The sequence below is a fragment of the Chenopodium album genome, chromosome 11 (genome assembly GCF_948465745.1).
Source record: "Chenopodium album chromosome 11, dcCheAlbu1.1, whole genome shotgun sequence".
NCBI classification, from domain to species: Eukaryota; Viridiplantae; Streptophyta; class Magnoliopsida; order Caryophyllales; family Amaranthaceae; genus Chenopodium; species Chenopodium album.
Window position 1 is genome coordinate 9,741,260 of NC_137844.1, and position 4,466 is coordinate 9,745,725.

Consider the following 4,466-nt stretch of genomic DNA (forward strand, 5'->3'; position numbering starts at 1 on the left):
ATCAAAAATTTCAACTTCCAAAATCCCCGTTTGAGGCATCTCATGCCGCCGCGAGATGTTGCCAGTCCTCTGGCAAGAGTCACAAGCCTGCACAAAAATGTTAGCATCCTTAAACATGGTAGGCCAATAAAATCCTGACTCATTTATCTTGGCCACTGTTTTAGAGGGACCATGATGTCCTCCATAAGGTGAAGTATGGCAGCTAGTGAGAATACCATGTACCTCCCATTCGGGGACACACCTGCGAAATAATCCATCTGCACACTCACGAAACAAAAAAGGATCATCCCAAAAATAGTGTTTAACATCATAAAGGAATTTCTTTTTTTGTTGGTAGGACAAGTCAAGAGGTAGAGTACCACCCACTAAATAATTTGCAAAATCGGCGTACCAGGGGTGTTGCTCTACAACTGCATACAGGTTGTCATCAGGGAATGAATCATCTATAGGGAGAAAATCCTTACCTTCATCATACCTGATTCGTAACAAGTGATCTTCCACTACGTTCTCTGCACCCTTTTTGTCCCTTATTTCAATGTTGAAATCCTGGAGCAAGAGAACCCACCGTAGTAGCCTAGGCTTTGATTCAGCTTTAGCTATCAAGTACTTTAGAGCTGCATGGTCAGTAAAAACAATAACCTTAGAACCAACTAGATATGATCTAAATTTTTCTAAAGCATAAATGACAGCTAAAAACTCCTTCTCCGTGGTGGCATAGTTGACTTGAGCCTCATCCAAAGTTTTACTAGCATAGTAGATAGCATGTAAAACTTTGTCCTTCCTCTGTCCAAGCACGGCTCCTAGAGCAAAGTCGCTTGCATCACACATGATCTCGAAAGGAAGATTCCAATCGGGAGCACATATGATGGGTGCCGATATCAAAGCCTGCTTAATCCTGTTGAAAGACTCAAGACACTTGTCAGTAAAAACAAAAGGGGCATCCTTAAGCAAAAGCTGAGTCAGTGGTTTAGCAATTTTAGAAAAATCTTTGATAAAACGGCGATAAAACCCCGCATGACCTAAGAAACTCCTAACTCCCTTAACATTAACTGGGGGAGGTAATTGCTCAATCACTGAAATCTTAGCTTTGTCTACCTGTATGCCCTTATCATAAACAATATGACCCAAGACTACTCCCTCTGTCACCATAAAGTGACACTTCTCCCAATTTAAGACCAGGTTGCATTCTTCACATCTTTTAAGGATTTTAGCTAAATTAATGAAACATGAATCAAATGAAGAACCATAGACACTAAAATCATCCATAAAGACTTCCATGATGGACTCTATGAAATCAGAAAATATGCTCATCATGCAACGTTGAAAAGTAGCAGGTGCATTACATAAACCAAAAGGCATTCTACGATATGCAAAAGTGCCATAGGGGCATGTAAATGTAGTCTTTTCCTGATCTTCAGGGTGGATCGGAATTTGGAAAAATCCCGAATACCCATCCAAATAGCAAAAGAACTTATGGTTAGCTAACCTCTCAAGCATTTGATCAATAAAGGGGAGAGGGAAATGGTCCTTTTTAGTGGCGACATTTAATCTACGATAATCAATGCACATACGCCACCCTGTAACAGTTCTAGTGGGAATTAATTCATTTTTTTCATTTTTAACCACAGTCATCCCACCCTTCTTAGGAACTACCTGAACAGGACTTACCCATTTAGAGTCAGAAATAGGATAGATAATACCTGCATCAAGTAATTTCATAACCTCTTTCTTGACTACCTCTTGCATATTGGGATTCAACCTCCTCTGGGGTTGAATGCAGGGTTTGTAGTTGTCCTCTAAGTGTATCCTGTGCATACAAAAATCTGGGCTTATACCCTTGAGATCATCAATACTGTACCCTATTGCCCTTTTATGGGTTCTGAGAACCTCTAGAAGTTGGGAAGTTTGTGGGTCATCAAGTGCAGTACTAATGATCACAGGCTGCATTTCCTGCTCATCAAGAAAAACATATTTTAAATGAGAAGGGAGAGGTTTTAGTTCAGGTTTCTTTACCTCTGCAGGTTTCGATTCCTGAACTAATTTTACTACCTCCTTATTCTCTTTGTCATCAAGTTCTTCTATGGCAAGAGCTTTCTCAATAATATCCACCTCCTTGCTCCAGACACTCGCATCACCTGCAGACAAATTACCACAAAGTATTTCTTCCAAGGGATCCCTTGCAAGAATCTGTGTCAAGCTATCATCACAAATATCATCCATTATATCGATAACATCGATCAAACAACAATTTTCCTCAAGCATAGGACCTTTTAAAACCTTCCCTAAATTAAAAGTAATACTATCATCACCAACAGATAGGGTTAGTTTACCATTTTTAACATCTATAATGGCTCCTGCAGTATGGAGAAAAGGCCTACCTAATATAATGGGTATTTGTGTATCCTCAGCCATGTCTAAAACCACAAAATCAACAGGGATGAAAAATTTACCAACTCTAACAGGGACGTCCTCTAAAATACCTAGGGGATATTTAACAGAACGATCTGCCATTTGCAAAGTAATATTAGTAATTTTTAATTCATCCATATTCAATTTAGAACAAATAGACGATGGCATTACACTAACAGAAGCACCCAAATCACATAATGCTTTATCTATGAAGACATTACCAATATGACAAGGGATAGAAAACCTACCAGGATCCTTTAATTTAGGGGGAGATTTATTTTGTAACAATGCACTACACTCCTCAGTAAAAGCTACAGTTTCTACCTCATTAAAGGCCCTCTTCCTGGTCAAAATATCTTTCATAAAATTAGCATATGCAGGAACCTGTGTAATAAGTTCAGTAAAAGGAGCCGTTACCTGCAAATTTTTAACAACCTCCAGAAACTTACCAAACTGCTTGTCCAACTTAGTCTTTAGTTGGCGATTAGGGAATGGTAATTTGATAACTGGTGGTGCTTCCCTACTCTCCCCCAGGGGTGCATCCTTCCCTGAGGTTGTACCCTGCAATGAATCATCAAAAATATTAGCATCAGGAATTTTACCCTGCAGCCCTGCAGGGGAAATTGGTACAACGGAATCAGGATTAGCAATATTAGTTAATTCAGGTTCATCCTCTTTGGCATCAGGGGCCCATCGTAGTGTGAACCACTCCTTAGGGTGATTGCATTAGCATGATCCGTAGGTTGAATTCCCTGCGCTGGTAAAGCTCCCTGCTGACGAGATTGAAGGGTAGAGGACAATTGGGCAATTTGGGTGTCCATGACTTTATTATGGGCTATAATAGAGTCAATCTGTTGGTCTCTACTCTCCATATGTTTTTGCATACTGGTCAGCATTGCCCTAATTTCTGATAAAGCAGGGTCAGAAGATGTAGTAGGGGGCTGTGATGGGGGTTTCTAGTTAGCATGAGGATGGTAATATTTCTGCTGTGGAGGGGGTGCTTGTTGTGGTTGTTGTGGAGGTGGAGGATTTTGAACATTGGTGCTACGGTAAGATAGGTAGGGATGGTTCCGGTAGCCAGGATTGTAGGAATTGGAGTATGGGTTATTTTGCTTGTAGGTTTGAAGAGCATTAACTTGCTCCATTGAACTCCTGCAATCTTGTTCATAATGACCTACGCTTCCACAATTTTCACAGAAAGCATCATTAGCATTATTAGAAACAGCAGAAACATTAGCAACAGAATTAGGATTATTAGTAGTAAGATTATCTAGTTTCTGACAAATAGAAGTAAGCTGGGATTGCAATAAAGTGACTGAATCAACATGATGTTTGCCCTTGTTAGCAAAACCTCTAGCATTCCCATATTGGGAATTATGGATTGCCATATCTTCAATAACCTGACCTGCATCATCAACATTTAAATTCATAAATCAACCGCTAGCTGCGGAATCTAAAATTGTCCTAGATGCATTTCCTAAACCATTGTAAAAAGCTTGAATCAACTGCCACTTCGCCAAATTGTGGTGGGGACACTCCCTCTGCAGATCCTTGAATCTTTCCCAGGCTTCATATAATGCTTCATCTGTCTCCTGGGCAAAATTCTGAATGGCACTTCTCAATAAAGTTGTTTTCTCTGCAGGGTAATATTTATTATAAAAATTTAGAGCAAGAGTCTCCCAGTTAGTAATACCAAGTGCAGCTCTATTCAAACCATTAAACCATAATTTAGCTTTTCCACATAAAGAAAAGGGAAAAAGAATCTCCCTGATTTGGTCCTGCGTTACCCCATTCTGCCTAATAGTATTGCAATATGGACAGAAGTCTGCAATGTGAAGATTAGGATCTTCACCCTTAGCTCCACTGAACTGCTTTCTTTCTATCATCGTTATGAACTGGGGCTTGATCTCGAACTGGACTCCCTCGAGATCAGGTGTAGGAGAAAGATGTGGAAAATCCGTCAGGGATGGTTGCGAATAATCGCTAAGCTTGCGAGGTGGAGGTGGTGGTGGTGTACCCATCTCTAGTTATGAATCAGAAGAGTGCTCCGAATTACT

At 40.1% G+C, this 4,466-nt stretch overlaps 1 non-coding gene across 1 annotated transcript; it reads left to right on the plus strand.

The window, feature by feature from the left end:
* Window positions 1-3,927: 3,927 nt before the first annotated feature.
* LOC145569750 (small nucleolar RNA R71) lies at window positions 3,928-4,034 on the plus strand. Its single transcript, XR_014096285.1, has one exon. It is a non-coding gene; the product is annotated as a small nucleolar RNA R71 (small nucleolar RNA).
* The last annotated feature ends 432 nt before the right edge of the window (window positions 4,035-4,466 follow it).